Consider the following 24641-nt stretch of genomic DNA (forward strand, 5'->3'; position numbering starts at 1 on the left):
AATTAAATTAATTTTAGACTCATGTTTTAGCTGTTAGAAAATGATGACTTTTTTTTTTTACTTGAAATGTGCTTTATTTACACTTTAGTTTCCTTGAATGAAGAAAATCTCTCCTCTCATATGCCTCTACACACATGCTTACAAAAATATACCTAAATGAAAAAATAGGGTGCCTGGTGGCTCAGTCAGTTAAGTGTCTGACTTCAGCTCAGGTCATAATCTCGGTCCATGAGTTTGAACCCCTCATCAGGCTCTGTGCTAACAGCTCAGAGCCTAGAGCCTGCTTCACATTCTGTCTCCCTCTCTCTCTGCCCCCCCTGCCTCCCCATGCTTGCACTCTCTCTCTTTTTCTCTCTCTCAAAAATAAAAAATAAAAAAAATTTTTTAAATGAAAAACTATATTAGTAGAAACAATGACATTTTAATTTTTAAAAAACTTAAAACATCTATCCTTTAAACCTAATATTGAGTTAAAAGAATTGTATACTAGTAAGTAATGAGAGACTTCTTAAAGGGGGAAAATGCAGTTCTGTATACAAAAAAGAACATATCAAGGGTACATTTGCTCTATCTTGTGATAGTTACTAATTAGTTTCTAGATGATTTTTAGAAGTATATTAAAATTCTGGATTTAAAATAATCTATATGATATCTCTATTCTTTATGTTTATCATTCTTAAAAAGAAAATAAATTATAAATTTTAATGTTTTATTTGGGTGTGTTTAATGACCCAATTTTCTTGTCATTAATGTGATGCCGATAATGACTAGCTGTTTAGATGATGATGGACTGCTCAAAGAATAGGGAGAGGCAGATCCAAAGATTAGTTAGGTAGGTTATCTTTATAATGTTTACCAGGCATATTGGCTGCTTATTGACTGTGTCTGGCTAATGCATTTCTTTCAGCCTGCAGATTTTCAGATGGTTGAAAGTGAAACTCAGGGTCTTAGAATATTTAACTTTTGCAGATGTTTTTCCTCATGAATTCACTTAGGAACCACAGATCATCATGATAACTTAATACATAATACCTTTTTTTTTTTTTTTTAAATTTTTTTTTTCAACGTTTATTTATTTTTGGGACAGAGAGAGACAAGCATGAACGGGGGAGGGGCAGAGAGAGAGGGAGACACAGAATCAGAAACAGGCTCCAGGCTCTGAGCCATCAGCCCAGAGCCTGACGCGGGGCTCAAACTCACAGACCGCGAGATCGTGACCTGGCTGAAGTCGGACGCTCAACCGACTGCGCCACCCAGGCGCCCCCATAATACCTTTCTAATTTGCAAAATCAAATCACTTGAGATCTAGAAACCATTATGCTATATAATCAGTGTGAGATCTCGCTTACATAGGTAATCATTAAAACAGTTGAAGTTGAAGTTTGGCTTTCTCTCCAGTTCCCAAAGTTTAACATCAGGAAAGGTAAGAATTACATTATTTTCTATAAGGAACTATAGTCTTGTCCTCTTTATTGTACAAATGGTTCATATGAGTTAAAGAAATTCATACTAAAAGTGCATAATAGGGTTTTGGTTTTTAAAGAGAATGTGAAACTTATTATGCAGGATTTTGATACAGAAGTTGTAATTTAAAAATGTGAAAGGGAAAAGTGTGATATTGTACATTTCAAGATAAAACCTGAAGAGGAGGCAGAGAATGTCATGGAGGGTCTTCATCTATTCTACCTGCCAAACCACTGGCTCATAGACAATGAGAGAGAGTGACAAGTCAAAACTAAGCAAACATTAAAAATTTCCTTGATGGTTTCAATGTTAGTTCATTAATTTGGAATTTTACAATATATTGGGAAGACCCTCTATGAATTTGTTTATTCAAGTTTAAGTTATAGGTATGATGTCCAACATGCTCCACATTTGTTGTGAATCTCTGCTCATAAAAATGAGTTGAAAGTTGTTTATAAATATAAATGATAGATAAAATTATTTGCATTCAGCTAACCCATCAAAAAAGTCTAGTACCAAATGTGTGTCTTGTCCTCCATACTTGGATAGATACATCTATCTGACCCCCAGTGGGATTGTGAAATGGACTGATTGTGTCTTAAGCACTCTGGTTTTCCCAGTCTCTGTTATTTTTCAGTCCTCGGTGGTGTCCTCATACATTTTCTAGCCCCTTGAAATGCTCTCTGCTCTATCAAACATGCTTTTACATAACTCACAAACTTACGTGGTCCCTGACTTTAGTTGGAAGGAAAACTTTAAGTTAAACAAATGTAATTAAAACCGGTGGGCAAATTAGGATTTGGAGGAGTCTTCTGTACCCTCTGAAATCATCTCATGAAGGCAGTGGTCCTGTTTTGTAGAAAGATAAAATATCCAGAGAACACTTTGTAATGCAACATTGCCCCAGAAGATACCGATTTTAAGTACAGCATCTCGGCACTAAGGAGATGACATGTAGCCTATACCATTAGCCTAGATTGTCTGAAGAAGCTCTAGTTATACGTATTCTTTTACTTTATCCCCCTAAGCCCACTTGATCTCATAAGGAAATGTGTTAAAATTTTGTTTTTTAATTTGGGAATATCTGTTCCCCACTAACTTTGTTAAATGGTTAGTTGGTCTCAGCATCAAAAATAAAACCAGAGGCCAAATAGTGACTATTTCTCAATCCCATTCCAACAAAGAAATTTTTTACAAACCTATTTTTGTAATTACTTTTCATCTAATTAGCTAAGACAAAGTAACAGTCCATCATTGTCTTACAACTTTCTTGCTATATGACTGAGTACACAGTCAGCCAAAATGAAGTAGATTAGAATCAATCACTCATCACAATTTGTGCTGAATTTACTTAATTATGCCAATGTGACGTTCAAGTTTTGATACAATAAACTTATCACTTAGAAATGAGATTTTATGAAGATTAATTAACATAAGAAAGTTAAGAACAAATAATACATTTATTTGCATTTGACTCAGACTGAATGATAGTTAACATCTTGGTCTATGTGTGTGATCTGTCACAAATTGCTGTTATTTTCCATAAAACATTTATGTAGGCCCTCTAAAATGAACATAGGTTTCAATATTAAAAATCATTGAAGTTCTTTCATTGAAGCATGGAGTAGATTGGTGGTTGGCAGGGGCTGGAGGGTGGAGGAACCAGGGAGATGTTAGTCTAAGTTTATATACTCTCAGCTATAAGATGAATAAGTTCTGGAGATATTATGTACAGCATAGTGACTATAGTTGATAATACTATCAACTGTTGTGTACTTGAAATTTGCTAAGAGAGTAGAATTGGAGTGTTCTAACCACACCAAAAATGGTACCTATCTGAAATGATAAGTGTATTAATTAACTTGATTACAGAAATCACTTCACAATGTATACATATATCAAATCATTATATTGTTCACCTTAAATGTATATATAATATTTATTTGTCAATTATGCATCAGTAAAGTTAGAAAAATGTTGATGTTCTTAGTATAAATTCATAGGAGTCATACTTTGGAAAACTGTTCTAATGGTAATACATAGCTCATATATGAAGAACAAATATGCTAATTTTTAAGTGAAAAATTTTTTTGAAATTCTAAGTATACCGCATTTTGCTAGAACATTTGATAAAAATTCCAAAACAAAAGGGGATACTCAGCAAAACCATTTCATCAACATGAAGTATTGACTTAAGATGACTCAAGGACAGATAACCAGTGTGATAATAAATGATTAACCACCAGCTTTAATAAATTCTATGAGTTAAAGTGAGTACACATCAGGTCAATAAATTTGAGACATCTATCTATGGTCTTAGGAGAGCATAGCCTGGCCATACATAGAAGAGTGAGAAATTACAAAAGGACCATCAACAAAGTGCACTGATTAATGATTAATGACAAATTATCCTGTTGAATGATAATTGGTGGGATGAGAAGAGAAATTCATTAAAATTCCTTATTTCCCATTATTTTTAATTATGGATAATTATCTGTAGGATTAACCCCCAAGATAATATTGAAATCTGTGTGATCCTTGTTTAAACTAAGGACAATTTTCCCTCCCATGGGACATTTGGCAATATCTAGAGATGTTTTCTCTTGTCAGAAAGGAGAGGAGTGCTAATAGCATCTAGTGGGTGGAGGCCAGGTGTGCTGCTAAATATCTTACAATGCACAGGACAGCCCCTGCCACAAATTGGCTGGCCTCAACTGTCATGAGTACTGAGATAAGACTCCTGCTTTAGATCAAACAAAACCTCTGCAGGATGGGCAGAGAAATGGAACAAATAAATGTGAGGGCAAAGTGGAGTTTTTAAGAAAACCTGATTTTGAATCACTGCATCTGTAAAATGAACCAAAAGGGAAGATGGGAAGGCAGACAGAATTGCTGTCAGATACTAAATAGCTGTTAGCAATGAAACCTCAAAGGTAAAGGAGGACCAGAAGCCAGGTGAATTCAATGTGCTTTGAATATAAAATGATTACAGACTATAAGCCAGAGGAGTTTGGAATGAGATCATGTCAGGGCAAAAATAGTGGGGGGACTGCTAAGACCTTGTCAGAGAGTTCAGATGCAGAACCCTTCTGCCTTCCACAAAAGCCCATGTAGGAACATGATTTTCCATCCTGTTGCACTGTCCTGTGATAACATGAGTCTGACATCCTTTACTCTGCCTTTCTTAGGTCATGGTCCTACTTGCTTTTCTGATGCCAATATTTTTTGGAATGGGCTGCTTGAGAATGCAACCACTTGCCTCCAAAGATGGTACAACTGAAGTCTAAACTGAAGGGAGTGATGTGGCTGGGAAGACACAGTGTGACTAAGAACAGAACCATTCTGTGGGAAGTCTCAGGTTCCTTAGTCATGGTCTTGTTCCCACTTTGCTCTTCCTTTTCTCCTTTCCTTCTCTCTCCTTCTCTTCATTCCTTTTTCTGTTTCTTTCCTTGAACTATTTGTACACTTTAGTTCATTGTACTTTATTATTTGTTCCTTTTTGTTTGTTTTAGTCTTCTCCATCCTGGTTCTCATTCCAATCCAAACCCCACCATGGGTTACATACCGTCTTTGATATAGGCTCTTAAATGTGCCTTTACCTTATAAACTCAGCAGTAGCAGTTTTGATTGCATAATAAATTCTACAGAAACTCAGGGGCCCTCTACCTGAAACTCCTAGGGGTTCAGTGGTGTGGGGCATATCGCAATATTCCTTCTAAGATAAAGGACAAATTGTTGCATCTGGCCCCTCCTGCAACCGAGAGAGTCACATTGCCCAGTAGGTCTCTACATTTTGGAGGTAACATATTCTTCCTTTAGGTGTTTTACTACAGTACATTTACCAAGTGATGGGAAATGCTGCTAATTTTGGGTGGGGCCCAGAACACAGAAGATCCAGGCTGCTGTGCAAGCTGCTCTGTCCTTTGAGCCATATGCTCCAGTGGATCCAATGGTGTTTGAAACATCGGTGGCATATAAGAATGCTTTTTGCAGCCTTTGACAGGCCCCTATAGGTAAATCACAATATAGCCCATTAGGATTTTGGAATACAGCTCTACAATCCGGACAACTACTCTCCTTTTAAGAAATAAACCTTGGCCTACTACTGAGCCTTAGTAAAGACAGAATATTTAGTATTTATTTTTTTTTTAAGATTTTTTTTAACATTTATTTATCCTTGAGAGACAGAGAGAGAGTGTGAATGGGGGAGGGGAAGAGAGAGAGGGAGAGAGAGGATTCCCAGCAGGCTCTGCACTGTCAGTGCAGAGCCCAACATGGGGCTGAACTCACAAACTGTGAGATCGTGACCTGAGCTGACATCAAGAGTTGGCCGCTTAATGGACTGAGCCACCCAGGTACCCCTGAATGAGATTATTTGAATAGGCAAACTGAGTAAAACAGATTACCCTTCCCAATGTGGGTGGGCCTCATCCAATCCATGAAGGCCTGAATCGAATAAAAAGACTGAATAAGGGAGAACTGGCTCTCTCTTTCTGCCTGTCATTGAGCTGGGACATCAGCTTTCTGCTTTCAGACTCTGACTCAAAGAGCTATACCATTGGTCTCCTGGGACTCCAGTTTACTAACTTTAGATCTTGGGGCTTCTCAGCCTCCATAACCACACAAGCCAATTCCTGTTGGTTCTGTTTCTCTGAAGAAACCTAATATGCCTCCTTTTTCTCTCCCTTACATTTATTTCCTTCATTTTTCCTTTCCTCCTTCCTTTTCTTTCCTACTTTTCCTTCTTCCCTTTCTTCTTTCCTTCCTTCCCTCCCACCCTCCCCTTTCCCTTCTTTCCTTTATCCCTTGCTTACTTTCTTTACTTGACCTAGTTGTATGCTTTAGTTCATAGTACACTATAATTTGCCCTTTTGATTGATTGATTTATTTACTTTCATTTATTTACTTATTTTTTGTTTTAAATTTTTATTTAAATTCTCGTTAGTTAACATATAGTGTAATATTGGTTTCAGGAGTAGACTTTAGTGATTCATCACTTACATACCCCAGTGCTCACTGCAAGTGCTCTCCTTAATACCCATCACACATTTAGCCCATTCCCCACCCACCTCCCCTCCATCACCCCTCAATTTGTTCTTAATAGTTAAGAGTCTCCATGGGTGCCTGGGTGGCTTAGTCATTGAAGTGTCTGGCTTAGGTCGTGATCTCATGGTTCATGAGTTCAAGACCCTCATTGGGCTTTTGTGCGGACATCTCAGAGCCTGGAGCCTGCTTTGGATTCTATGTCTCCCTCTCTCTATACCCCTCCCCTGCTCACACACTCTCTCTCAAAAATAAATAAACATCAAAAAGTTAAAAAAAAAGGTTTGTTTCCCTCTCTCTATCCCCCCCCTTCCCCTATGTTCATCTATTTTGTTTCTTAAATTCCACATATGAGTGAAATAATATGGTATTTGTATCTGACTTATTTCGCTTAGCGTGATACACTCTAGCTCCATCCATATCTTTGCAAATGGCAAGCCATCTTTTTCGATGGCTCAGTAGTATTCCATATATACATATATATATTTGTGTGTGTGTGTGTGTATGTGTGTGTGTACATATATATAAACATCTGTCATTTCCTGTGTTGTTACTTTTTGCCATTCTGACAGGCGTGAGGTGGCATCTCATCATGGTTTTGATTTGTATTTCCCTCGTGATAAGTGATGTTGAGCATCTTTTCATGTATCTGTTGCCCATCTGGATGTCTTCTTTGGAAAAAAACCTATTCATGTCTTCTGCCCACTTCTAAACTGGATTATTTGTTTTTTGGGTGTTGAGTTTGATCAGCTTTTTATAGATCTTGGATACTAACTCTTTGTCAGATATGTCACTTGTAAATATCTTCTCCCATTCCATAGGCTGTCATTTGGTTTTGTTGATTGTTTTCTTTGCTGTTCAGAAGATTTTATCTTGATGAAGTCCCAATAGTTCATTTCTGCTTTTGTTTCCCTTGCTTCTAGAGACGTGTCTAGTAAGAAGTTGCTACAGCCAATATCAAGGAGGTTGCTACCTGTGTTCTCCTCTAGGATTTTGATAGTTTCCTATCCTACATTTAGGTCTTTCATCCATTTTGAATATATTTTTGTGTATGGTGTAAGAAAGTGGTCCAGTTTCATTCTTCTGCATGTTGCTGTCCAGTTTTCCCAACCCATTTGTTGAAGAGACTGTCTTTTTTCTATTGGATATTCTTTCCTGGTTTGTCAAAGATTAGTTGACCATATAGTTGTGGGTCCATTTCTGGGTTCTCTATTCTGTTCCATTGATATGAGTATCTGTTTTTGTGCCAGTACATACTGTCCTGATGACTACAGCTTTGTAATATTGCTTGAAGTCCAGAATTGTGTTGCCTCCAGCTTTGCTTTTCTTTTTGAAGATTTCTTTGGTTATTCGGAGTCTTGTGGTTCCATATAAATTTTAGAATTGTTTGTTCTAGCTCTGTGAAAAATGATGGTGGTATTTTGTAGGGATTGAATTAAATATTTGATTGCTTTGGGTAGTATAGATATTTTAACAATATTTTTTCTTCCAATCCATGAGTATGGAATGCTTTTCCATTTTTTTGTGTTCTCTTCAGTTGCTTTCATAAGTGTTCTATAGTTTTCAGAGTACAGATATTTTGCCTCTTTGGTTAGGTTTATTCTAGGTATTTTATTGGTTTTGGTGAAGTTGTAAGTAGGGTAGATTCCTTGATTTCTCTTTCTGCTTCTTCATTATTGGTGTATAGAAATGCAACATATTTCTGTACATTGACTTTATACTCTGTGACTGAATTCATGTATCAGTTCCAGCAATTTTTTGGTGGAGTTTTTGGATTTTCTATATAGAGTATCATGTCATCTGAGAATAGTGAAAGTTTGACTTCTTCCTTACCGATTTGGACGCCTTTTATTTCTTTTTGTTGTCTGCTGAGGCTGAAGACTTCCAGTACTATGTTAAATAACAATGGTGAGAGTGGACTTTCCTGTCTTGTTCCTGACTGTAGAGGAGTAGCTTTCAGTTTTTCCCCATTGAAGATAATATTAATTGTGGGTCTTTTGTATATGGCCTTTATGATGTTGAGGTATGTTCCCTCAATCTCTACTTTGTTGAAGGTTTTTATCAAGAAAGGCTGTTGTATTTTGTCAAATGCTTTTTCTGCATCTATTCAGAGGATCATATGGTTCTTATCATTTCTTTTATTAATGTGGTGTATTACGTTGACTGATTTGTGAATATTGAACCACTCTTGCAAGCCAGGAATAAATCGCACTTGATTGTGGTGAATAATTCTTTTAATTTACTGTTGGATTCAATTTGCTAGTATCTTGTTGAGAACTTTTTGTTTGTTTCAATTTTCTCTATCTCTGATTCTCATTTCAATCCAATCCTCACCATAGGTGGGGTTAACACATGTTGATATGGGCTCTTAAATATGCCTTTATCTTATAAACTCATTAGTAGTTTTGATTGTATATATGTTTTAATTTGTATTTATTTTAATGTTTTTATTACAGTAAAACCACATAACATAAAATTTACCTCCTCAATCATTTTTAAGTGTACATTTCAGTATAAGTATATTCACACCATTGTGACACATATCTCCAGAAGTCTTTTGTCTTGCAAATCTGAAACTTTATACCCTTTAAAACAACTCCCTTTCTCTCCTTACCTCTAGCCCCTGATAATTACCATTCTTCTTTCTGTTTCCATGTTTGGTAACTTTAGATTTTGTATATGTGTTTGGAATTAACATATATTGTCCTACAAAGCTTCTTCTATTCATTTATTCAATGTTATTCATTTAACATTGTTGGTAAAATGTGTGTGTCTCTATATCATTGCTTCTAACTGCTATATTTCATATTCATAGTTTGCTTGGTATTTCAGTGTTGAGTCCAGTTAATTTTTTTTCCTGCACTGAGGTATACCAAGGTCTCAAACTCTCTGTTACCCCACAATTACCCAATAAACATCCTCAGACATGTCCTGCTATGGATACCCAGGAATGCGATCATGCCTTCATTTGATACTTAATTTTATCAGATTGATCTCCAAAATGACTATACCCAGATTTTATTTTGTTCAGCAGTGCATAAATATCCTCTTCCCCCCAAATCTTCACCAAAAATTTGGTGTTACTGGCTTTCTAATTTTTATAGTTGGAAAGAGATATTTCTTTGTACTTTTAATCACATCTTGGGTTACTAATGAATTTGAGTATTACTAGATATTTAGACTTAGCTTTCTGTGAATTGATTATTGTGGCTCATTTTTAAAAATGAGCTTATTGTTTTTTTTATTGTTTTATCAGAATTCTTTGTATAACTTAGAGATTGGTTTATGGTTGATTTTAGACTTTTAACATATCCTCTTTCTGGCTACTGTTTTTCTGCTTACTCTGTCTGGGATCCTTCATTAAACAGGAAACCTTATTTTTTATTTATGCAGTATGTATCACTTGGCTTTCTGTATTGTGCTTTTGGAATCTCTGTGTTTAAGCAATCTTTCCAATGCTTAATTCACAAAGATATTCTCTTATATTTTTCTTCAGTTACGTTTGTATTTATGCCTTCAGATTAAGTCTTTATTCCATTTGTTTTCCATCTTTGTATAGAGTGTGCAATAAGGAAACAACCATGTTTCCCTTCATAGAATGAACAACTTTTCCTAATATAGCCTACCAAATTATCATCATTTCCCCTCACTGTGTTGAGGTGCCATCACTGCTATATTTGAATTCCTCCTGGGCCTAGTTCTGGACTTCATATTCTCTTCTACTTTTTGTCTTCTATTTGCCTATTGTTCTGGCAGCATCACACTTATGAGAAATGCTGTGGCTCTGGTCCTCATGAGTAAATTGGGGGAAGGAGCCAACAGACAATTCTTGGTCACTATCTTGTCAGGAACATAGCATGCTTTTCTTAAGGCCCTAGACAGGCACTATAGGCAAGAGGAAAGTCAAAAATAAAAGATATTATGAGAAGAGAGTGGCAATTCTTAGTGACTTATAATAATCCAGGCTTGAGATTCATAAGTGGGGTTAACTTTCTTTTGATGACAAAAAAATACTTTTCTTGAGGTAGATCTCTGACTTAGTAAATTAAGCTCTTCTTGGATAGATACAGCTTACTCACAGTGCCTTTCACGTCTATAATGTCATTTCTATTCCTACCATTACAGCACTGGTTCTCACTCCTAGGACCCATAACTTGATCTTATAATAGCCACTTACACACCTCTTGGCTCAATTCTACCCTCTAAACTATTATTAGATTGATTTGCAACAAATGTTGGGTGGTATGGGATATATTCACTGGATCTCCATGGACTACTATGTACAACCCCAGTTCTACACCAGCATTCAAATGCCATATGGCCTTAAACAATTCTTCCAATCTCATTTCTCACTGCCTGTGTATATCTATTAGTCTTCAGATAAGCGATACTCCTTGCTGTTCTATAATTATGTTGTGTGGCTTCCCATCTCTGGGTTTTAAACATCATAGAATTTTAGAATTTAAAGCAAACTTGGAGATCCTCTAGTTCAACCCTAATTATACAGAAGGGGACTGAGGACTATGTGATTGTTAGTAGGTGAAGGGCTTGCACCCACACATGCATCCCAGACTCCCAGTCCATGCTATTTCCACTACGTTAAATCTGCCTTGCTCATGCCCTTTCTTCTGCCTCTGATGCTTTCCCCAACAACCCCTCCCTCCCTCATCTTCCTGTCAAAACTCTGCCCATCCTGAAGGGACGGGATGTTACTTCTCCATCAAAACTTTCCCTGATCTTAATTAAAGTGAACTCTTCCTTCTCCGATTTAATATGAAACTCTGCCCCTGTCTTCATGAGCTTATACTCAGCCCTGTACTGTGGTATGTCTGTCATGCCGTCTCCCCCCTCCTAAAATCTGTGTGTTTTGCAAGAAGGAGCTATGTCATCCTTTTGCTGCTTATCACATTGAAATCACTCAAATAATATTTGAGTGAAGGCACAGAAGTGACTGAATAATGAGTCACTCAAGAGTGATTGACAGCCTGTCTTTCCCAAGTATATGTGTGCTGGGGTGAAAGGGAGAGGCCTGGAATAATTTATCTTTTTTCTTTAGCCCAAACTAAACATCTTGAAAGTTTTACCATGAGTTTCCACTTGTGTTATTTGACAACTAACCTTGCATCATCATAAAATGAGAGTGGCAACAGCTCATTGTCTTTTTTCCAAATGTTAAACTAGTCACACAGCTATTAGAGGAATCATCAGAAAGAACCTAATGAGAGTCAGAAAGTTGAAGAGTCATTTGATATTTCTTCATTTTCTTGCTCCCCCCACCCCCCGCCCAAATCACTGTCTGTGGATGGGTGATGTCAAGGTGTGTTGATGTGAGTGTCAGGTATTAGAGTGCTAAGAGGGAGAAATGATTTTGGAAAAAAGATATTTGATTATTAGGTTTATTAAAGATAAAAACAGACTGGTAGTGAATATTAGAAGATTCTAGATAGAATAGAAAGCAAAAATAGTTAAAAGACATTTATAGAACTCTAAGAAAAACTGCCAAAAAATGAAGACGTATTCTCTATGTATGATGTGCTGGCTGGAGGGCCAGCAGGATGCTTAAGGCTGGTCCTGAAGCAGCAACAGCTAGCACGAGTTTTTAAGGGAAAAACAATTATTTTTGGGTGTATTCTAGGCTCCGGTCTTTCTGGGAGAAAGACACTGGATGAATTAGTTACTTTTTTCCTCAAGTTAGTTAACATACAGTGTAGTCTTGGCTTCAGGAGTGGAACCCAGTGATTCCAGATGAATTCGTTATTAAGGAGAGATACATTCAGTAACTTAAGAATTTTAACTTGTTAGAATTTGGGGAATGGGTAAAATGTGAATCACTCTCTTCCTGATTTATAGGAGGTTGCCACAACGTGAATCGGGACAGAAAACACTATAGCAGGTTTGGTTTCTTTGAATGTTTCTTTTTTCTTATTGGTTGAAATGCCATTGAGTTAATAATGGGTTTGTTTTGCTGATGTTTAGGAAAAAAGATAACAAATTTCAGTGAATCAGTATAACTTTCACGTGCTGCCTTGGCCAAAACTCAGTACATTTAATGGCAGTGCCACTGTTGTTGTTTGTTGTACTGTTGCATCTTTGAAAAGAAAAACATAATACATTTCTAGATATGTTTTCTACTCAGAATCAAATACTGTTGTTATATCTACTTAGTGGAAAAAAGGTAACCGTAAAAAAAGTTACATCCAGATTTTCTAAAAGAAACCAATTAAAATCACATTTCAAGGCTAAGAGTTTACTTTATGGAATTAGTGAGATCTTGGATGAACTCCTAATTCAGTATCTATTCTGCTTGAAGTCAAGAAGGTCTCTCTTAATCACTCTAAGATTGTTTACTCATCTATAAAATGGACACTGTATGGGGTTCTTATAAGGATTAAATGTGATATATAATACAAAGCATTCAGTATGGTGTCTGCAAAATGCTTAATTCTTAATAAATGGTACGTATTGTTAGCAGTGGTACCATTAAATCATCATTGTTGTCATCCACAGGATTACAGTAGTCAAAGCTTAGGACAGACAAAAATTAAGGTGATTCATGTCGATGCCCTGTCTAGACACAATTGGTTCCAGCAATCACTGGGATTATGCATGGATGATCCACCCATTTTAATGTCCAAATCATACAGATTTGTGCACAATTAAATTTCTTCTAAAAATATGATCAAGTTTTAGCTGTAAATAATAAAGTATCCAGCAGCTACTTTTAGAAATGCAAATCTGATTTTGTTTCCTCTCCTGTTTTAAAGCCCTCCAATGACTTCCAGTGTACTTTGAATAAATTCAGACACTTTAAAATACCTTTAAAGGCTCTACAGGGATCTGGCTTCTGCCTCATTTCCTTCCCTTTTTCCCTTTTCCCTTGCTCACTCTATTTACCCAATACACTCGCCTTTTGTTTGTAGGAGATCAATAAATATTTAATGAATTAATAAATAAATGTGTAAATGAAATCTGCTGAGATTTGCTCAGTTCATTTGTACCCTAATTTGTACCTTAACCTTAAAAGACCTTACCCCTTATATTAAGAAAACCAAAGTTATTATTTATAGGTAGTTATTTATTTTTCTCTTCTATACATTTGACCCTTCAGACATGGGTTTGAACTGCTTATATGTAGATTTTTTACAGTATAGTACTGTAAAAATATTTTCCTTATGATTTTCTTAACATTTTCTTTTTTTAGTTTTTTTTATTGTAAGATACAGTATATTATATATATATATATGTATATATATATATATGTATATATATATAACATACAAAATGCGTGTCAGTTGACTATTTGTTATCAGTAAGGCTTCTGGTCAACAGTAGGCTATTAGAAGTTGTTTTTGGGGGTGCCAAAAATTATATATGGTTTTTTGACTATGGGGGGTTAGGGCCTCTAACCTCCACATTGTTCAAGGGCCAACTGTATTTTCTACTTACAAATTTATTTTAATATGCAAATTAATTGTAAGATTATTGTAGGAAAAGACCTGTTTTGTACACACTTCTGCATGTACCTAAATATCTAAAAAGTTGATCATGAAGCCTTTTCTAAGGTCAAAGCTGTTATGCATGCAGGCCTGGGGATAGGTTCTAACAGCATGTTTTATAAAGCTAATCTCACAATAGTTTGATAATTCAAGGCACAGTGTCTATTTGTATTCTTCTCTTCTAAAATACTAGAGATTTACACTGCATATAGTTTGGAGCATAGCAGCAGAATATGTATTTCCATAAATTGGTCCACTTGAGGGACTTTAGAACTTACCTTCTTACCTTTTCTATATTGCTGGTTTCAGAAGGTCAAAAGATTCAGAGTTCAAAACACTGATCTCCTGGGAGCTATGGATTTGTTACCATGGCAACAAGCACACTAAATCAGTAAACAAGGACAGAAGGAAAGATTGTCTCTTGTTTCCAAGCAAGAAAGGTATCAACAAAACTCAAGTCTTTCAAAGCGGATCTATAATTCTATTGCAAAGGTGACTAACAGTTGTGAGTTTCATAATTTCTGACATTTTTTTCCTGACCTAAAAATTGAAACAGTTAGATGATAGAATATTAGTTTTGAGGAAGATGATTATTTAACTGCTGTAAATTGCAATACTATCTATTCATACCAGTTTCTAACCCTAATATACAAATTATTCAAGGTCAGAGTAAGTATGAGTGAAAGTTAATTACTTTTCATCTATGTAGGTTGAAGCATAGGAAATGGAAGAGACATGTAAATTAACAAATAGAAAGGTCAGAGTATCTTTAGAAAGGTTTTTGAATTTGAGTAGTCAGTGAATAAATCTCAGAAGTATGATCACCTGGATGAAGAATCTTTACCTCCTGGAAACTAGAAGCAAAGCAGCAAGGAGTTGTGAATTCTGCCTCTCTGTTCATTAAGATGCCCCCTGCTGAGGGCCACTGAGGGGCTGAGCCTGAGTGGCTCAGTTTAGCGACTTCCTGGTTCATAGGTTCAAACACTGCATGAGGCTCTGTGCTGATAGCTCAGAGCTTGGAGCCTGCTTAAGATTCTGTCTCCCGCTCTCTCTGCCCATCCCCCACTGGTGCTATATCTCTGTCTTCAAAAATAAATAAAACACTTAAAAAAAAAAAAGCCCCTTGCTGATGTTGGGATTGGGCTGCCTCACAAGTACACAGGAAACCTGAACTATCCAAGCAGAGTTGAGGCATGTGACAGGGAGGAGACTGGAATAACTGTTGGCATTAGAGCTCAGAGGAGCACTTAGCGCATTGCACGGTAATGTACTGTTTACATTTTGCTGCCTCAGTCCAGACTGTGAGGTCCATATGGGAGGAGACTGGATAGTGTCATCTTTTTAATAGTAAACGCCCAGTCACAGTGCCTAGTATTTTGAAGTGGCCAAAAATATCTTGTGGAATCGATGGAAAAAAAATGACTGAAAAAATAAATTTTATCCTGGATTCAGCATTCTGTCCACTTCTGCCCAGTCTTCTATCTTTGATGATAACACCAAAGGGCAAGGTATGAAAGTATATGGATTTGTCTTTAATGAGTCAAACTAGTTTAGAATGGTTTATAAAAATATTTTGTTTTTCTTGTGAGCCTGGGTGGCTCAGTCAGTTAAGAGTCTGACTTCAGCTTGGGTCATGATCTTCTGGTTTGTGGGTTTGAGTCCTGTGTCCGGCTCTGTGCTAACAGCTTGGAGCCTGGAGCCTGCTTTAGATCCTCTCTCTCTCCCTCTCTCTCCCTCTCTCTCTCTCTTTTTCTTTGTCCCCCTCTCTCTCCCCCTCCCCCACTTGTGCTTTGTCTCTCTCCCTCCAAAATAAATAAACATTAAAAAAAATAAAAAAATACTTTGATTTTCTTAACACTTTTTCTCTAAATTTGACATGCATCAGTTAGGCTGATAATTCTCTTAGGTGACAGTTGTCGAAGAAAACTTGCACCTGATGGAGTTAAACAGGCAGGGAATACTTAATTCAAGACTTTTGCAATAAGGGAGAGAAATTGATACTCTCTTGAAACAAAAGGCAAGAGAGTTAAACACCTTTGTGAGCTAATGGAAAAGCAGGAGAATGTTAGGTGACTGGTTGGTCAGTGTGATCAGGCCATCTGTGTTTGCTAATTGACACTTACTGTACCACAGAAACTAGCATAGAAGGGCTTTATGTTTTCTGATGATTACATTTCAAAGGGATCCCTCCCAAATCCTTGGGAAAGGCACTGGTAGGTTGTAAAACTGGCATGAAGCTGGGAGAAGCTTTATATCTTAAAGGGGCAGAGAAAGGATTTAAAATTGCATGTTTTTAAAGTAAAAGCTTTAAGGAAAGGGTGGTCAGGGGCCTGTTGTCAGGAAGAAAACCCTCGAAAGTTTTGTCAAGATGAGTGGAACATTTATACCATTTTGGCCAACTGTACATTATAATTTAGTGGAAAAAATTTAACCACATATCAAAAATTTTATTCGTCTTGATTTTACTATTTTTAAATTTTGAGGGATTTTCAAAAATAATAGTACACCAAAATTTGTTATATGTACTTGAATTCACTTAACATATTAATCTCTTAAATTTTTATAGATTAAGCTTTGTCTTTACAATCTTAATTTATTATTATTTAGTTTTTTTTCTTTTTTGAAGAATCTCATCTTCCTTCTGAAGGCAAACTCTTGATCATTATAATTGCTTTTAATTATAACTTCTTTAGCTTTGATGTGTTTTTTATGAGAAGGAACAGCCAGAATGATACTCAAAATCCCAAGTATGATTGCAGCAAAATTCCATTCACAGATTTGAATAATTTATTATGTGTTAATCCAACTTCTCTACATTTGAGGCATTGCCTAACGTGCTGTGGGAAGAAAGAAGTGAGAATCTGTTACTCCTGAGGATCTTTCCATTTGCCAGAGGGTATAGAAAATGTTCTCTAGTATCCATGTAGTAAGTGTAATAAAAGACACAGGAAATTACCATGTATGTATATTTGTCTCAGGGAGATACCACTTTTGAGATGATTTTATAAAGAAGATGATATTTCAATGGGAGCTGAAAAGATCAACATGTTTATTTAGGGAAGACATTTATTCCAGATGAAGCATATGTTTGGGGCTGAGGTGTAGAGGAAGGAAAGTGAAAGTGTGTTGGATATTTGCTGAGTTTGCAAGAAGAAAAATAAATTTATTTAAACCCTTAGTTATGTTTCTTGAGCTATAAGAGGTTGGGATGTTATATCACTGAAAGTATATTCTATTACTCCATCAGCCCTACAGGCAGGTCTCAAACCCGTCTTTGCTTTTCCTTGCAAGGTGCAATTTAGCTCATCTCAGTTTACTCCATTTCTCTTTTCTTCTCCATTCTATATGTCTCCTGCCATGGTTCCACTGGTCTTTGATTGATTTATTTTGCCAGATTGATGGTCCTTTTTTCTCTCATTCTTTCATCAGGCTTGGATTGGTTCACCCGGAAGCAGAGGGATTTAGAGTAGGAGATGGAGTTGGGGTGGGAAGGGTCATTTCAGGTCAAGTAAATAGGAGATTGGGGTGAAGAAAAGAAGCACGTTATAATTTCAGCCTCAGAATGAAGAGCATACAGCCTTAAATTCTTTCTGCTGCTAAGATTGGCAATCTCTAATGGTATAACATCTAGAATTCCAGATTATTGTAAGGTAAATGAATCTCTCTTTGCTTTTCTGCCCCTACTTTGATTTTCTAAGTTTAGTTTGGGACATAATTCCATAAAGGGTTGGTGATATGTTCCACCTCAAGATGAGGGTGCATGTGTAGGAGGAGTCAAAGGCTGGAGAAGGAAAACCCTATATGGCATTAGTGCAGTGTCCAACTGAGAATGGAGGTTAACACCAGCTGGTGGAGATCTGTGGCAGATTGTATTTTTCCAAAATGACAACAACCGTATTTGTGGTGCTCATGCTTCCAGAACTTTGCCATTCCCCACCAAGAGGTAGATTCTATTTCTTTTTGGACTTGAGTGGGCTTGAAACTATTCCAGCCAATGGAAAACTGTGCAAGTGATGCTATGTGATTTCTGAGACTAGTTCATAAAAAAATAGAGCTCTGGCATGCTTGGATGGCTCTGTTGGTTGAACATCTGACTTTGACTCAGGTCATGATCTCATGGGTCATGAGTTTGAGCCCCACAATGGCATCAGGCTCAGTGGTCTCAGTGCGGAGCCCTCTTCAGATCCTCTGTCCCTCTCTCTCTGTCTGCCCCTTCCCTGCTCATGCACACTCTCTCAATAATAAATTAAATGTTAAAAAAAAAGAAAAAAGAAAAGAGTTTCTGCTTGTCTCTTTTGCTTGTGACTCTTGCCCTTGGAATTCATCCATCAACCTGTGATGAAACCCAAACTAGTCCATGCAAAGACCCAATGAAAAGGTCAACTTAAGGAGGTGGTTAGCACCAATTGCTAAACCTGTGAGTGACTGAGCTTCAAATGAATCCAGTTCACAACTTTGAAATCTTCCAGATTAGGCACTCAATGTTGTGGAGCGGAGATAAGATATTCCTGTTATGCCTTGTCCAGATTCCTAACCCAGTTATTTAATGACACTAAGTTTTGGGGTAAGTTGTTATGTACACAAACCAGGTCTATGAGTGACTGGTGGAGTCTGATCTTTATTTGAACTATTGAAACTTTTTGGTGAAGGAAACATACAATCTGAGCTATGTGGAAGGATGTCAACTTTGATAACAAGACAGCAGAGGTATTGAAGGGGAAGGAAGGGGGAAGAGACCATGTTAATAAGGATATAGGGTTGAATCATGGCAGCAGAAGTAAATAGGAAAAGGTGGATGCGAATAGCACTGTGAAAAACAAACCCACTATATTTGAGTGCTGCTTGGACATAACAAAAAAGATTTATGGAAAGGGAAAAGTCAAAGAGAATTGAAAAAAAAATTGAGAATTTTTAGGAGCTGATATAGTTGGGGGAAAATACCTTGTTTGAGAACACTGAGTTGAATATGTCAGTGCAACATCCAAGAAGGATTCAGCAGCTGCTGGAGATACATAGTTTTCTATGGCATACTTTTCACTGAGCCAATAAATGAAAATTATAGGAATCCATGAAGAGAGTATTGAAAGGAAGATCAATGGATAAAGATAAGGGGGCACTGGCAATTAAGGGACGAGAGCAGTGAAAGGAATGGGAAGAATAGTTGGAGAAAAAAACAACAACAAAAAACACCCCTCAAAAATTTAGAAGGATCCAGTGAAAGGCAATATTTCATGATGTCAAGGAAGCAGATTTTTTTTCATGAAAAACTAGTTTGTCAATAATGCATAGGATGACAATGAGGATTTAGAAAACAACTGAATTTTATGATTAGAAGTTGACTTTATGGAGAGTAGCCTCAGGTGAGAATGAGACAAAAACCAATTTTCACGGGAAGTGGGTGGCAGGGATGGAACTTGAAGCAGGAGGAATATACCCAGTGAAATTTCTTAGTGAAATAAAGAAGAGAGGAAAATGATTGCTCAAAGATTGGGGGGAATTTGGGCATCTTTGAGGCAACAATGGAGAGGGAGACAGAAGGGTTCAAGTGCATGGAGTTGGGGAAGAATCATACAAAGATCAGTCTTTGTATGACTGATCTTTTTAAGACAGTTCAAGGATTAGTCTTAAATGGAGAGGGGACACTTCTATGAGTCAAAAGAAAACAAAATGAAGTAGATGTAGAAATCAGAATTACATTCTTCCATTTTGTTCCTAACATTAGTATCAATATTGAACTCTTTTGCTGGGAAATAATGATGTTCTTATTGAAGATGCATAAAATGTTAGTTTGCCAAAACATAGGACTATGATCTATAGATTTGTGCAGTTAAATAACAAGAAATAGAAGACTTAATTTTAAATATACCTCTTGTATGTCATTTTTGGCTTCCCAAATCCTCTGACAAGAAAATTTAAGAGCACTGTGTAATCTGTTAGTTTTTGGTTATTGGTTATTACTGTCTTTTTATGTTTTGTCACACTTTGCTCATGTCTCTTGCCAGAATTTATTTCAATCTGTGTCCAACAAAGTACTCATAATCTCGGATATTTATATAAATTAGCACTTTAAAACTTCTGACAGGTGGGGCGCCTGGGTGGCGCAGTCGGTTAAGCGTCCGACTTCAGCCAGGTCACGATCTCGCGGTCCACGAGTTTGAGCCCCGCGTCGGGCTCTGGGCTGATGGCTCAGAGCCTGGAGCCTGTTTCCGATTCTGTGTCTCCCTCTCTCTCTGCCCCTCCCCCATTCATGCTCTGTCTCTCTCTGTCCCAAAAATAAATAAACGTTGAAAAAAAAAATTAAAAAAAAAAAAAAAAAAAAAAAAACTTCTGACAGGTGCCAGTGATATTTGGTCTATGCTTTGCCCTCGCTTTATGAGAATCTCTCTCTCTCTTCCTCCTCCTCCTCTTCCTATCTCCATTTCCATCCCCATCTCTATCATCTTCATCTCGAGGTAGACTTGGAGCTGGTTTAGTTGCCACTATGCATTCAGGCTCTAAAACTCCTTTTATTAAAAAAAAAACTTAGATTAATTAGTATTACAGATGTGACATTATTTATCTCCTGAAAAGCCCCTGATCTGTGGGGTCATTAGGAAATCCTATCATAAATGTCAGGTCTGAAAATGTAAGAGAAAATCTAATCCATCTATATATTATGGTTATTGTGACACTACCCCAAAGCAGGAAATGGAGACTTTCAGAAGAATCATACCATTCTTTTTTATTCTTTTAATCAACTCACCCAAATAAAGTTTTAGATACATGAACATACCACTACATTTCTCTCTTAGATAAGTAAACCAAAAATATTGTGACAGTAGAGATTATATAGGATCTTTTCCTTTGCTCTAAAAATATCTATAAATGGAATCTGTTTATATAGTGTATTGATAAAAAAAGCTTATGATAACAAAAATTAGGAATGAAAAATCCCAGGAGGCTGGAGATTTAGAGTTCACTTACCATCTGCGGTTATTACCCTTGTGATATTTGTGTACATGAAGATACAGATTGGATTTCAAAAGTTCATAGGAAGTACTTATGAAGCCAAGAACGGTCCTCTTGTTGCAATTCCTGACTTACACAAAAGCACTTCAGAATAGCAGACAAGAGCACTTGAATTTTCCAATCATTTAAAGGCCACTTTGGGAGTCTAAATCCACATGGTTCAGTGCTTCTGGTTGTTAACATTTTGTACTGTCATTTGCCCATATTTGTTAAACAGTTTTTAATTGCTATTTTGCTTTTCTCCTTAAATAGTAGTCTTTGTAAATGAAAAAAAGAAATCCTGCAGAATGTGTTTTTTCTTCTTATTTTGCATTGAACATTTAAAATGAAAATTGTTACTGTGTTCTCAGCAACCATTTGAATTGCTCTGCTTCATGTGACACTGGCTTTTTGAAAATGCCAACTATCACTTGACTCTTCATTATTAAATCATCACTATCTATACCTGTTGCCCTGGAGTAGGAGGCTCACTATATGATTTATTTCCTTAGCAAAAAATTTAAAAAGAGAGCTTGATTTAAGAATTATACAATAAGGGTGCGTGGGTGGCTCAGTTTACTGAGCATACAACTTTGGCTCAGGTCCTAATCTCGCCTTCTGTGGGTTTGAGCCCCATGTTGGGCTCTGTGCTGACAGCTCAGAGCCTGGAGCCTGCTTCAGATTCTGTGTCTCCCTCTCTCTCTGCCCCTTCCCTGCTCATGCTCTGTCTCTTTCTAAAATGAATAAACATAAAAAGGAGCTATATAACATTATTTTAATAAGTATTTATGGAGATTTTAGAAGTTCAAAATTTAAAAACGGCTTAACAAAAAACAAAAGACAAGTGTTAATGCAGATGTGGAGAAATGAGAACACTCTCACACTGTTGGTGGAGATGTAAATGGTGAAGTCATTATAGAAAACAGTAAGGGGGGTCCTCAAAAGATCAAAAATATAATTACCATATCATTCAGCAATCCCACTTCTGGGTATTTATCCAAAAGAATTGAAAACAGGATTATGAACACACACTAGCCCTCTCATGTTCATCATAGCATTATTTACAATAGCCATGACATAGAAACAACCTAAATGTCTGTCAACAGATGGATGGACAAAGAAAAGGTGATATATACAAAGGAATTTCATTCAGCCATTAAAAAAAGAAGGAAATTCTGCAACATGCAACAACATGGATGAACCTTAAGCACATTATGCTAAGTGAAATAAGCGAGGCCCAGAAAAACCCTGTGTGATTCCATTTACATAGGATATCTAATAGAGTCAAATTCATAGAATCAAAGCATGACATGGTGGTTGCCAGAGGCTGAGGGGATGGGGGAATGGAGAGTTACTTGTCAATCGGCATAAAGTTTCAGTTGAACAAGAAGAATAAAATCGAGAGATCTGCTGTACAACATTATACCTAGAGTCAAAAATACTGTTATACACACCTACAAATTTGTTGAGAGGGTAAATCTCATGCTAATTGTTCTTACCATAATACAATTTTTAAAAATTAAATGAATAAAATATTTTGCTCCACACTGTCTTTAAGGTTTCACGTAATAGACACAGTATAGATTCGTTCTTACTATTCCAATTCCGTATATTTGTTAGTTCTTTGGAGTCACCTTTGCCTTTTCATGGACAATTAGGTGGAATTGAATTTTTCTTTGTCATTAAATTGCCATTTCACCTACAAGACTGAGGTTTTTCTAGGCAATTTAAATAGAATCCTGGCACTATTTTAAGTTATAAACTCATCTCAGAAGCACCGTGCACCTGCTGTATGTCAGGCTTTCTGCCAGGTGATGGCTACAAAGAAACAGTTTCCACCCTCATGGAGTTCCCACTGGAAAGGAGGAAGCTGGTGATGATCATATCAATACTTAAATTCCATGATTATCACCTGTGATAAGTACTATGCAGGGAAACGGCAGCGAGCAATGAGAGAAAATAACACCAGGGGACCTATTACCCTCACGATTATGGGAGAAAGTCTCCTCATAGACTGAGAAATGACTAGTGACCCGGGCAAGGAACAACTAGTGTGATATTCCAAGAGAGTGAGCTGTGCTCCTGGAAGCCTTGATGTGGGGAACAGCTTGGTGTATTTCTGGAACTGAGAAGAAGGTCCTAGTGCAATGGGACATGAAAAGAGGGGAAGATGAGTTGGAGGTGGGAAGTTTGAGTAGAGAGAGGCCAATTGATGCAGGGGTTTGTAGTTCATGACATAGGGTTTGTTTGTTTTGTGAAGTACAGTCGGAAACTGTTGGAAAATGTAAGTAGGAAAGTAGTAGGATCTAATGTATTTATTTAAATGATTAGCTTATAGAAGGTCAGGAATTAGAGAGTGAGGCAGAGTGCAGGGAATACTCCCTGTTGAAGAAATAAGTCAGGAAGTATATCTTTCTCTACTTTAACAAACACAGTTTGATTGTAAGAGCAATGGGTATTATAAACATCGGCAATTCTGTGTTCTGTGTATCTCGTTGTTAAAATTACTTACGTTTTTGTTTTGTAATGTTCATGTTTAAACGTTATGTTTAGTTTCTGCATAGAGCCTTATTTCCTGTTTTCAGTTTCTTTAAAAAGTTGAGATCATAATACCATACATATGGCCTTTATTCATTCAGCAAAATTTTACTGATCATATGCTATAAGAATTGTACAAGGTGAAGACGTTTACAACTGCCATCTGTCACCCTACCCTGTCCCTACTCGCACTCGTACTTGCTGTCTGTCTTGCGTCTGTGGATCACTAAGCTGTAGAATCAGTATTCACTATGCCATCTTCTCCTTACACTTGAAAAAATGTATATATCACTTCTTTCTATCTTTTATTAAATAACATCTTTCTTTAATTCAACTCCAGAGTGCTTGGCGCTGCTGATTCTGCTGGGCTTGAGCTAACGTTGAAGAGGTAGGTACGTTTCATCTCATGCTTTTATTATTAGGGCCCAGACTATCTAAATTTAATGCTGCTTCTGGAAACTTATAAGTAATTTTGACAACAAGAAAACTGAAAAATAATTCTTGAAAGTAAAAAACCAGCATCTCTATTTGCTATCTCAAGAACATAATATACACACATCTAAAGAAGCTGTCTGTCCAATGCAGTTCTTAAAGAAACGAATGGAGTCTCCCAAATTAGAGTGCACTTGTGCATACTTAATGTTTTGGTTAGCTATTTATGCAAAGTGCAGGTTCTTCTCTCTTTTGAGAGATGAATGCACAAGTATGTAGCTTACCGATTTTTGTTTTGCTGCTGCCACAAATTTCACAAGACCTCGTTAAAGTTCTCTTGTCCATTTAAGGTTCACATTTTAGTCAGTCTTCAAAAATGCATTTCTTTGGTTATTGCTCAGAGTTAAGTGATGAATTCTCCATTGCTTTTAGAAAGAAACATAACACTTACCAAGTACTCTAGGGTTGAATTCTGTAAGTAAATTTCTGAGTTTCTGAGGTGATCTTTCTTCACTCTTTCCTTAGCACTTCTAGATTCTCTGTGTTGCATGTACTGAACTTTAGTAAGCACACTAAATCTCTTGCACAAATTATTTGTTATTAGAAAAGTTATTGAATTGAGGAAAATATGTTCAGAAGCAATAAACATTGAGAACTTGTGGTTGAAAATTTAGTTACATA

The 24641-nt window shown here is 36.7% G+C and overlaps 2 long non-coding RNA genes across 3 annotated transcripts in view; one reads left to right on the plus strand and one right to left on the minus strand.

The window, feature by feature from the left end:
• Nucleotides 1-24641, plus strand: part of LOC123598795 — a 314546-nt gene that overhangs the window by 151570 nt on the left and 138335 nt on the right. The window contains exon 3 of the long non-coding RNA XR_006712791.1: nucleotides 23869-23916. This is a non-coding gene — a long non-coding RNA (uncharacterized LOC123598795). The remainder of the gene's footprint in view (nucleotides 1-23868; nucleotides 23917-24641) is intronic.
• Nucleotides 9609-14964, minus strand: LOC123598800. 2 transcript variants are annotated; one of them, XR_006712793.1, is made up of 2 exons: nucleotides 14829-14964; nucleotides 9609-10392 (listed from the first exon to the last, which is right to left on the minus strand). It is a non-coding gene; the product is annotated as an uncharacterized LOC123598800 (long non-coding RNA). The 2 variants fall into 2 exon arrangements; XR_006712794.1 differs by lacking the exon at nucleotides 14829-14964 and adding an exon at nucleotides 14290-14374.

Source organism: Leopardus geoffroyi, chromosome A1 (assembly GCF_018350155.1).
Source record: "Leopardus geoffroyi isolate Oge1 chromosome A1, O.geoffroyi_Oge1_pat1.0, whole genome shotgun sequence".
Lineage (NCBI taxonomy): Eukaryota > Metazoa > Chordata > Mammalia > Carnivora > Felidae > Leopardus > Leopardus geoffroyi.